A 12,701-nucleotide genomic window follows, 5' to 3' on the forward strand; every position below is an offset into this window, starting at 1 on the left:
GATATCATATAGAAACTGCCTAGATCTTGGTCTATGTAAGCCACATTTTCTTTGTCTATTCATCAACGGTAGTACTTCCAGACTGCTTCCAGTTTGGCTCTTGGGTATAGGGGTACAATAAAGTGGGTGTAAACATGACCCTGTTCTCTCCTGACAAATTCCTTGAGTTCCAGAAGGATGGTGGAGCAGAAGCTGGAGGCTAATCAAGCTCTCCCATAAAAGCAGTTTTTAATGTTCCAGTGAATAGTCCTAAGCCAGAGAATCACACCAAGTGTGCCATGACATTACAGAGAGTTAGTCCAGAGAGGGAAAATCCAGGCAAGGAGACAGATCTGAGAACTTGCAAGCAGCCGTGGCTGTGGCTGTGGCGGTGGTGGCAGCGGCGCCGTAGCCGCCATACCTGCAACATAGAGAGTCTGGGACAAAGGTGTCAGACCCGGCAGATGAGCCGATTCTACTCAACACCAGCAAGAACTGACAAGGAGCAGACATCTTCATCCTGCAGTTTGCAGACGAGAGACGACCCAGGAACCAAGACTCCAGTGTGAGTAGAAGCCTGACATTCTCACTCCTTTTCAGGGAGCAGAGGAGGGAAGGCCACCCCTCCCCATCCACTACTGAAGATCTCCATCTTTGATACTGACAAAGGCCTGGCTGAGCATCTAGCTCCAACTCAGGCCTTGGAAGAAAACTAGAGTCATTTAGCAGGTCACTGGAGTCTATAATGGCCTGCCAGGCTCAGCTCCACCCACGGAAATATCACCAAGCCTTGGCTGGCTGCCATCCCCAGGAGTGGCTTTCTTCACTGGGTAAACAGAGAAAGAGGCTGCCCCTCCCTACAGCAGCCTTGACAATCAATTGAAATTCAGTAACCATAAACCCTGACAATGGCTCCAGGCTGGGCTCTGTGAGTGTCTCAGAAACTAGCCCCTCAGGGAAAAGCTACTGTTTGCTGAAAAGGCCTCAGCTCTACCCAGAACCTAGCCTCGTCACAGCATCTCCAAACTAGAGTCAACAGTCATCTCCTTCTTTTGTGATACTCAGAGCAGATCCAACTCCCATTGAAATAGCCTGGGAAGAGGATCACAAACTCCTGGGTAAAGCAGAGCATTTTTCTGCCTGGTCAAACAAACTGACTTAAGAAACCAACGAGCAAATGATTTGCATTTTAATGATAAATAAACGAAAGCCGGCAAAAAAAAAAAAAAAAAAGAAACCAACGAATCCACAGGAAAATCAAACACCACGAGCAGACCAGAGACTCCAACAAGAGACTGGTTACAGACACAAGAGAGATACAGGATCTTCCAATCCCCTCTAAAAATATCAAAGAAGTCTTTTTTGTACCTTGAATAAAATTTTTTTTCTAAAACATTTTTTAATTTTTCATTTTTAACTTTAGAAAAATTGTTTTCTATTAACTTCTTTTTCTTCCCCTTATAATTTTTATTTTAGGGGTACATGTGTGTGAGGTTTTATCTTTTTTGCTTTTTTCAGTTTTTTTGTTTAGCTCTACTGAACTTTTGATCATTTTTTTGTCTTTCTCATTCTTTTCATCTTTTCTTTACTTTTGTTCTTCTTTGCGTGACTTAATTGCTGTTCTGCTCATCCTCAGATACACCCAGAGTCCATTATTAGCTCTTATTCCCCATTGTGTATACACTTAATCCAGAAATTTATTACTCAATTCAAAACTTCTTAGACTTAAATTCCTTTATAGCAGCACTACCTCTTTTTACCTGTGTAACATTTTAAGCATTTTTATTTTTAAATTTTTCGTGTCTCCTTTATATTCCTCCCCTTCTCTCATTCTATCCACATTCTTCTCTGAATATTTCGTTTTCAAATTTGCATAACTTTTAAGTGTTGCAGTTTTTAATTTCTAATTTTTGCTTTTCTATTTTATCTTGTCTTTTTTTTCTTTCCCTTTCTTTTTTCTCTTTGTCTACTTTCATTCTATTCAACCTATTTCCTGCTTTGAGAATAGGACTTAGTTAACTGTCCCTCTGCCTTTCCACATCCCTCAATTCCTTTTTTACCCACATCTCTCCTCAAACCTAATAATTTCTGGTTTGCCAAATTCTTTTTTCTGGTGTAGCCTATTAATACATAATTGTTTGATGTGGAATCGGTATATCTGTTGAACTAGATTGTATCTGCAGACTATTGACTGTGCAACTACAGACTTTGGTTGATGCTTGCCTTAAGATAGTGTTCTAGCATAAAACGTGTTACTTTCATCCCTAATGGGCAGAACAAGCTGGAAAAACAAAGAATAATGGCAAGTCCAGGTACCTCAACTCCCACTCATGATAATCAGGGGACAGATCAGATAATGAATAATCCAGAGGAGAGTTCCCAAATAGCTCTACAAACACTGCTGGTAAACATGGAAATGAAAAGATTGAAAACTTGCAAAGGACTCTCTATGATCATGATAGGAAGAGAGAGGAGGCAAACCAAAGTTTCATATAGGAAAATATTTGATACAGGATTTGCGTGAGCAGCTTGAGAACACTCAAAGAGAAAGACAGAAATTCGAGGAGAAAGCTGATTAGTCAAAGAGAAAGTCAGTAATGGCATGAGCAGACTGAGAACACTCAAAGAGAGCTACAGGAATTAGGTGAACATGAGGAAGCTAATCAAAGAGAAATAGAGGAATTGCGAGAACAGTATGAGAATACACAAAGATCACTAAAGGCTTGCATGGAATTCATTAACAGAGAGCTGAAAGAAGTCAGGAAGACCACAAAGGGAATGCTGAATGAACCCAACAGAAAAAATGGGAGTCCAAGGAAACCATAACCAACAAACTAAGTGATTTGAGAATAAACAGTGAACACCAAATTAAGGAAGTCAAGTGGTTCATACACGATCTAAAACAAAGCTCCAACAAAGAATTTGAAGCCAGCCATCAAAGCTGACCAATTAGAAGGAAAATAAATAAAAAAAACAAAGTAGAAGCCTTGACAGTACATTACACCATGCAGAAGATCAAATCTCGGGGATTGAAGACAGCCTAGATATTATAGAGAAAGAACATACAACCATCCAAGACAAATCCAAGAAATATGATAGATCTATTCAACACTTGGAAGATACCATCAGAGGCCTAATCTGAGGATAATGGGTGCAGAGGAGCACCTAGAAACAGAAGTTAATGGTCTAGGAAAAATGTTTAACAGGATCCTAGGAGAGGACTTCCCAAACGCGAAAAAAGATGGGCCTATTCAGATACAAGAAGCTTTTAGAAGTTAAAATAGACCAGACCAGAATAGAACATCCCACCATCACATTATATTCCTCACAGAATCAATTCAGACCAAGGAAAAGATCCTTAAGCTATCAAGGAGAAAAGATCAATCACCTATATAGGGAAACAAATTAGAATCACCTCAGATTTCTCAGCAGAGACAATGAAAGCAAGAAGAGCCTGGAATGATATATGCCATGTCCTAAAGACAAACAACTATCAGCCAAGAATATTGTACCCAGCTAAGCTCTCATTCATAACCGAAGGTCAAATTAAAACCTTCCACAAGAAAGAAAAATTCAAACAATATAACTTCACCAAATGAGCCCTACAAAAGATTCTTAAAGATGTCCTACACATAGAAAACCAACAAGAACACAATAAAGGCCAAGAAACCGCACCCAAACTGAGAATCCAAGAACCATAGGAAGAACCCAGTTGCTGCAGCCTCCAACAAGGTGGATTAAATGGCAGGAACTCCCAAATACCTCTCAGTCCTCTCTCTCTACATAAACGGACTTAACTCTCCAATTAAGGGACCTAGACTGTCTAATTGGATTAAAAAACAAGATCCTTCTATCTGCTTCCTTCAGGAGTCACATCTTTCCCATAAAAACAAACACATTTTCGATGTGAAAGGCTGGAACAAAATCTACCAAACACATGGCCCCCATAAACAGGTGGAGTTGTAATCCTAATATGAGATAAAATAGACTTCAAATTAAAATTCGTGACATGAGATAAAGAAAGTCGCTATATACTAATTAAGGGATCTCTCCTTCAGGAGGAGGTTACAATTCCAAATATCTATTTGCCAAACAACGATGCACCCAAATTTATCCAAGAAACACTACTTTCCTTCAAATCCCACATAGATACAAAGGCATTAATTGTTGTAGACTTTAACACAACACTTTCCCCACTAGACAGATCAACTCAGCAAAAACTCAACAGAAATCACAGATCTAAAGAACTGCCTAGATCAACTAGATTTAACAGACATCTACCGAATATTTCACCCAGCAGCATCAGAATACACGTTTTTCTCAGCAGCACATGGATCATTTTCCAAAATAGACCACATTTTAGGCCAGAAAGCAAACTTTTCCCAATTCAGAAACATTGAAGTTATACCTTGCATTCTCTCAGACCACAAGGGAATAAAATTAGAACTCAACACCAAAATCCAGGAGGCTGAAAAACACACTGCTGAATCACGAGTGGGTCATGGAAGAAATTAGAAAGAAATTCAAATGTTCATAATATTCCACAGAAATGAACAAACAAATTTCCAGCTCCTCTGGGACACAGCAAAGCAGTACTCAGATGCAAGTTTATAGATCTGAGTTCCTACATCAACAAATTGGAGAGATCTGAAACCAGCAATTTAATGAGACATCTGATCCTACTTGAAAAAGAGCAGAAAGATAAACCCCGATCCAATAGATGGAAAGAAATAATTAAAATTAGATCTGAATGAAATGAATTAGAATCCAAAAAGGACTATAGAAAGAGTCAACAAAACAAAGAGTTGGTTCTTTGAAAAAATTAACAAAATTGATAGACCCTTAGCAAATCTTCTCAGAAAAAGAGAACACACCCAAATAAATAAACTCAGAGATGATAATAGGAACATCACCAAAGAATAAACCAAGATTCAGAACATTATAAGGGAATCCTCCTCGCAAATATCTACATGCTGAAACTAAACCAAGATGAGTTATACCATCTTAACAGGCCCATATTAAGCATTGGAAAAGAAATAGAAATAAGTGTCCTGCCATCTAAGAAAAGTCCAGGACCAGATGGTTTTACAGCAGAATTCTACAAGGCCTTTAAAGGAGATCTCACACCAATATTCCTGCAACTCTTCAATGAAAGTGAAAGAGAAAGTTCAGTACCGAACTCATTCTATGAAGCCATCATAACCCACATCCCAAAACCAGCCAGGGACTCATGAAAGAAAGAGAACTATAGACCCTTTTCTTTGATGAACATTGATGGAATATATCTCAAACAAATTTTAGCCAATCGACTTCAAAAATTCATCCAAAAAATTGTACACCACTTGAAAAAGGAAATCAAAACACAACTTAGAAAGTGGCAAAAACTCCCATGCTCTTGGATTGGAAAGACCAAGATTGGGAAAACGGCAAGACTTCCTAAGGCTATCTACAAATTCAATGCGATACCTATCAAAATTCCAGCCTCATTCTTCAAGGAAATAAAAGAGGCAATCCAGAAATTCATATGGAACAATAAAAGAATCTGAATAGCAAAAATGATCCTCAACTAAAGAACAGTGCTGGAGGAATTTGGTATTGACCAAATTTCAAACTCTACTATAAAGCCATAGTAATCACAACAGCTTGTTACTGGCACAAGAACAGACCTCAGGACCAATGGAATAGAATTGAAAACCCAGAAATGAAGGACGGACCTATGGCCATCTAATCTTGGATAAGGGAATGAAAAAATTAGAACTGAAGAAAGACAGCCTCTTCAGTAAATGGTGCTGGCAAAATTGGTTAACTACTTGTAGAAAAGTAATGCTAGATCCTTATATATCACCCTGCACCAGAATCAACTCCAAATGGAGCAAAGACCTCAGCGTCAAAGCAGACACTGTGAAAACATTACAGGATGGAATAGGAGAAACCCTAGGTCTCCTTGGCACAGGCCCAAATTTTATTAAGAGCCCCAGAAACACAACAAATCAAAGAAAGGTTGGACAAATGGGATTGCATGAAATTGCAGCACTTCTCCATGGCAAAGGACATAGCTAGCAAGATCAATAGAAAGCTAAAGACTGGGAGAAGACCTTCACTAGCCATACCATGCACAAGGGTCTCTTATGTAAAATATCCCTGGAACTCAAAAAATTAAGTCCCCCAACAACAAATTTTCAAAGAAACAACTGCCCAATAAATAAGTGAGCTAAAGTCTTAAAGAGAAACTTCTCTGAAGAGGAAAGAAGGATGGCCAATAAACACATGAAGAAATGCAGGGAGGGTGGCTCAGTGGTAGAGTTCTTGCCTTGCAAGCCTGAGGCCCTGGGTTCGATTCCTCAGCACCAAATAAGAGTAAAGAAAAAAGCCGGAAATGGTGTTGTCGCTGGAGTGTTAGAGCGTAAGCCTTGAGCCGAAGAGGTGAGGGACAGTGCCCACAGAGTTCAAGCCCCACTACCGGACCCCCCCCCCCCCCCCCGCAAAAGAGAAACTTCTCTGAGAGAGGAAAGAAGGATGGCCAATAGACACATGAATAAATGCCCAACATCTATAGCCAAAAAAGAAATGCAAATCAAAACAACGTTGAGATACCATCTAACCCCAGTTAGAATGGATAAAATCAAGAACTCTAATAACAACAGATCCTGGAGGGGATGTGGATAGAAGAGAACTTTACTGCATTGGTGGTGGGAGTGTAAACTTGTTCAAACACTTTGGAATGCAGTATGGAGGGTCGTCAAAAGACTCCACATAGAGCTCCCCTATTACCCAGCATTTCCACTTGTGGGCCTTTACCCAAATGTTCACAAACAAGACCACACTAAAGCTACCCACACGACTATGTTTATTGCAGCATTGTTTACTAAAGGTAAGACATGGAACCAACCAAGATGCCCCTCAGTAGATGAATGGATCAAGAAAATGTGGTATGCATACACAATGGAATTCTATGCCTCCATCAGAAAGAATGACATTGCCTTATTTGTTAGGAAATGGAAAGGATTGGAAAAAATTATATTAAATGAAGTAAGCCAGACCCAAAGAAGCATAGGTCCCATGGTTTCCCTTATTTACATAACTAGTATAAGTCAGAGTCAAGCACAAAAGGTCAGATAAATTATTGTTAGAGAAATGAATCCTAAGATATGTATTCAAATGTTTTTTTTTCTTCCTGCGATTGTTTCTAACAGATTTATAAGATTATTTCTTTGTTGCTTTGTTTGTCCCTGCTCCACCATATAACCCCTGCTTTCCCTGTATTTGATGTCGGTATAATTTTTGATGGGGAAGGGGAAAAACTCATCATTTAAATAGGGATACAGGTGGACCCATTGCAACAATGAGATGTACAAGTCATTATGTTGAAAATGAACTTTACCACTTTGGTGCCAGGGGCAGGAGGGGGTTGAGGGGGGGAAGATTTTGTGAGGGGGGGTGGGAGGAAGGGAAGGGGGAAACAAAGGAGGAGGCTACAATGCTTGATAAGAAATGCACTCATTACCTTGCCCATGTAATTGTAAACCCTCTGTTCAGTATTTTCACAATAAGAACAAACAAATTCCTTCAGATGTAGGCCCATGAGTAATATTGCTGCATCCTATGATACTCTTACTTTTAGCTTTTTGAGAGACATCTATACCATTTTCCCTAGTTGATACACTAATATAAACTCATACAAACATCCTCACTAGCAGTTACTGCTTTATGTGTACTTGCTGATTTCCAATCTGATGGAAATATGATGAAACTTTATGTCATTTAAATTTGTATTTCTGTTCTGGCCTGGGATGCTAAACTTTGCTTCATCTACAAATGTTCTCAGTTGTACATCTTGGGAGTTAAGTACACTCATTTGTCCTGTCAGTTCATTTATGTATTTATTAATTAGATTATTGGTTCTTCAGGAGTTTAGATATTTGAGCTCTCTCTCTGTATGTTGGTCATTAGTCTGTTTTCAGATATATTGCTGGGAAATATGTTTTCCCATGCTGCAGACTATTATGCAGTATTTTAATTCTACTTCTCAAAATCTGTGATGTTTTGAGAGTGAGGATCCGTGGTAGAGTGCTTGCCAAGCATGCATGGAAACCATGGTTTTATCCTCCATACCACATAAACAGAGAAAACTGGAAATGGCACTGTGGCTCAAGTGGTAGAATGGTAGTCTTGAGCAAAAGAAGTTCATGGTCAGTGCCAAGGCCCTGAGTTCAAACCCCAGGACTGGCAAAAAAAAAATACAATCTGTCATGAAATCATTGAAATAACTAAAGTCCATATACTTTTACTTAATACACAACTGCTGGAGGATTTCTATTATACTAAGACCTATACACTACTTGTTCTTCACATAGCTGATTTTTATGTTGAATTGGCTCATGCCTATTTTATTTTTTTGCCAGCGCCTGAGCTAGAACTCAGGTTTTGTGCTTGTTCACTTTCCTCTCTCCTAGGTCAAGAACATGTGAGCCACGCCTCCCACTCAGCTTTTTGCTGGTTAATTGAAGCTAATGTCTTGTCACCTTTTCGGTCTGTTCTTGCTCTATTCCTTGATCCTCAGATCTTGGCTTCCTGAGTATGTAGGCTTCCAGGCAAAATCCATCAATCCCTTGCAGGCACAAACCACCAGCACATATATGGTTTTTTCCTTTTATGGCTGTTGCCATACAAAATAAGATGAATATTCAAATACCATAAAGCATGTCCCAATCTTTTGGACCATACATATATTCTAATTATATATTAACTATATATATTACAGAATGTATATATAATATATATAGATCATTTTAGCTGGGAACAAGCACAAATACACACACATACATATATGAGAAAACTGCACATGTCTGTGGCTTGACATCATTAGCAGAGAAACCATGGCCATTAATATTCCATACAAAAAATTAAAGTACTTTATGTTTACAGGTATGCACCTATATTTGTATATGAATATGTAAACATATATACACACACGCATATATATACACTTGCACACTCATGTATATATTATATGGTATATATTGATATATTATATATGGCATGTATGCAAATGAGGCAGCGCCTTACTATGTACCCTATGTGGCTCTCAAATAGGTGAAAATCCTGTCTTCCTTTATTTTGTTTTGAATTATAAGCCTGCCGAAACACACCTAGCTTATTAACTTTATGTCAGATGAATACACTGCTGTGCTCAAATCATATGAGTTTCTCATTATTAAAGATGGATAATCGTTAGAGGAACTAAGAAATGAACTAACTTCACAACCTTATCATATTAACCTATTTTTCTGTTTCTAAGAGGATTCCTTAAAAGTGTGCATAATTACAAAATGAAGTTGAATTACTACAATGGTATTGATTTCTGTACATCAGTCAAACATGCAAAAGTTAGCATTTGATCTCATTGCCTAGGTGCTTTTCCTGAGTTTCTTTGCTTAAGGCTAGTCCTCTACCACTTGAGCCACATATCTATTACTTATGACCTTTATGGTGGTTAATTGGAGATAAGACTCTGCTGTTCATTTTGCCCAGGCAAGCCTCAAAGTTTGGTCTTCATATTTCAGAATTGCAGGTATGAGTGGCCTGAGCCCAGCATCTTTACATATTGTTATTTACATGCCTTCACTTATTTCTGGTGCTGAATAAGGTTTGTTTGCTTTTTCTGCTGGTCCTGGGGCTTGAACTCAGGGCCTAGGTTCTGTCCCTGAACTTTTTTGCTCAAGACTAGTATCACTTGAGCCACATGTTCACTTCAGGCCTTTGGGTGGTGAATTGGAAATAGGAATTTCAATGACTTCTGTAGCTGGGCTGGTTTTGAACTATGATCCTAAGATCTCAGCCTCCTCAGTAGACAGGAGTACAAATGTAAACCACAGGTGCCCAGCTGCTTCATAAGTGTTCTGAATCAGTGTTTCTGAATACTTTACACTGATCAACAGTTTTCATCAGGTGGGTTTCAGACACTCTTCAGGGTGAAAGGGAGAACAAAGCTGTGAGGGGGAACTAAGAATATTGCTCAGGTGCTAATGTAGCAGAGAAACTATTCTTGGTGAGATGAATTGTGCTTTTATTTACAATCAATGAAATTCCTTCACTTTTAGTCTCCTTCTTTGTAAGAATCTTCACCTCTTGGGTTTTCAATTCCAAATAATTTGAATAAGCTTACTGCTATCACTTCTTTGTGGACTTGATCATACAATAAATGAGTTTCCTCTTTTATGTGCCTGTATTTAAGGGTCTGATATGGGTCTGTGTTCTGTTGCACCATGTCTGCTCCTGAGATGAGCTGCTTAGTAGAGCCAATGATTGTGGAAAAGGTCTGATAAATTGCAAGATGCTATGGAGGATTATGGGTGGATGCCAGTGACTGGATGAAGTTTACAAACAAGACCACACTAAAGCTACCAGCACAACTATATTTATTGCAGCCTTATTGACCATAGCTAAGATATGGAACCAACCCAGATGCCCCTCAGTAGATGAATGGATCAAGAAAATGTGGTATATACACACTATGGAATCTATGCCTCCATCAGAAAGAATGACATTGCCCCATTTGTTAGGAAATGGAAAAACTTGGAAACAAATTTCTTTATATGTATGCACCCATGTTTGTATATAAATATATAAACATATTCACACATGCATATATATACATTTGCACACTCATGTATATATTATATGGTATATATTAACATATATTTTATATATACAAATGAAGCAGAGTCTCGCAATGTAGCCTATGTTGCTCTCAAAGAGGTGAAAATCCTGTCTTCCTTCACTATGTTTTGAATTATAAACCTGCTAAAACATACCTAGCTTACTCTATTTAATTCAGAGGAATTCACTACTGTGCTCAAATCAAATGAGTTCCTAATTATTAAGGAAGGAAAATGTTTCGAGGAACTACTAAATGAACTAGCTTCACAACCCTATCAAAGAAAGTTATCTTTCTGTTTTAAGAGGATTCCTTAAAAGTGTGCATTATTACAAAATGAAGTTCAATTACTACAATGGTATTGATTCCTGTACATCAGTCAAACATGCAAATGTTAGTACTTGATCTCATTTCCTAGGTGCTGTTCTTGATCTTCTTTGCTTAAGGCTAGTCCTGTACCACTTGAGCCACATATCTTTTACTTATGACCTTTATGGTGGTTAATTGGGGAGAAGAGTCCCCTGTTCATTTTGCCCAGGCAAGCTTCAAAGATTGATCTTCAGCTTTCAGAATTGCAAGCATGAGCAGCCTAAGCCCCGCAGCTTTACATATTGGTATTTACATGCCTTGAGTTATTTCTGGTACTGAATAAGGGCTTCGATGTTTGTTTGCGTTTTTGCTGGTCCTGGGGCTTGAACTCAGGGCCTAGGTGCTGTCCCTACACTTGATTGCTCATGACTAGTACTGTATCACTTGAGCCACATGTTCCCTTCAAGCCATTGGGTGAATTGGAAATAGTAATTTCAATGACTTTTGCAGCTGGGCTGGTTTTGAAATATGATCCTAAGATGTCAGCCTTCTGAGTAGATAGGAGTACATGTGTGAACCACAGGTGCCCAGCTGCTTCATAAGTGTGCTGAGACCTCTTAAAATCAGCCAAATACTTTACACTGACCCAACAGTTTTCATCAGGTGAGTTTCAGACACTCCTCAGGGTGAAAGGGAGAAAAAAGCTGAGTTGGGAACTAGGAATATTCTCAGGTGCTAATGTGTCAGAAACTATTCATGGGGAGATGAATGTGTTTTTCTTTTATTAAGGAGGTGCCATGGACTGGCTCTGTCGGGACGACGGAGGACACCTAGTGGAGGTAACTGGAATAGGTGGGGAGATGGCCAACAGACAATTCACACAAGAGGAGTGAATGCTGAATGTGATTTACTGCAGAGGATAACAAGCTTTTATAGAAAATATCTCCATGAGACAGGGCAAAAGGTTACACAATCTTGCTGCAAGACTTCGTTCTTGGGTGGTCATCAGCTGCTCGCCTGATCTTGTTTTTTGCATGATGAGCTATGACGATAGGCAGTTGTTTTCGGCTTTACCTCTATTTTTAAGAAATACAGTTGTTTCGAGATGTTTATCACCTATTAACCATTAACCAGAGCATATGGGCAAGGTGCTGGACAGAAAGGCATGAACTCTAGTACTCTATTGTTACTTTTGTTTAGTTTTGTACTTTATGCGTTTCGAATCTTTTCTAAGCAATTATTCTTCTTTGCCATTTTTTAGAGGGTCCCCATTTTGTGGCCCAAAATCATGATATTCAGTATACTTAGTTAAATCTGGCCATATATCTAATTCAAGCTCATAGTGTCTTCTCTGTAACCCTTTCACATAATCGTTTCCTCTTCTCCATAGAGGCCTTAACTGTCTCATAAGATCTTTCTTGTTCCTTTTTTGATAGTATGCACCAAGGAGGCCTAGATCTAGCAAGTCTCTCAGTAAATGCAAGAGAGTAAAAGGAAGTTCTTTCTCCTAAGTAGTTTTCCCAACTGTTGCCATCCTTATCATATACACCTGTAAAAGGCTATGGATCTGGGGGAAGTCTCTGTGGTCCTCTAAATAATGGAGGATTCCACTATTTTCCTCTGATAACCCATTGCCACCTTCCATCTACCAACCTTTTAGGAATCTTATTTAGCTTTTGGTCTAAATATTCCTCTACATCTTTCTTATCTACAGGATATCTATATGAGTCTATTGTCTATGCTCCAGGATTAAAGG

Source organism: Dipodomys merriami, unplaced genomic scaffold, assembly GCF_024711535.1.
Source record: "Dipodomys merriami isolate MVZ:Mamm:240054 unplaced genomic scaffold, mDipMer1.0.p SCAF_458, whole genome shotgun sequence".
Lineage (NCBI taxonomy): Eukaryota > Metazoa > Chordata > Mammalia > Rodentia > Heteromyidae > Dipodomys > Dipodomys merriami.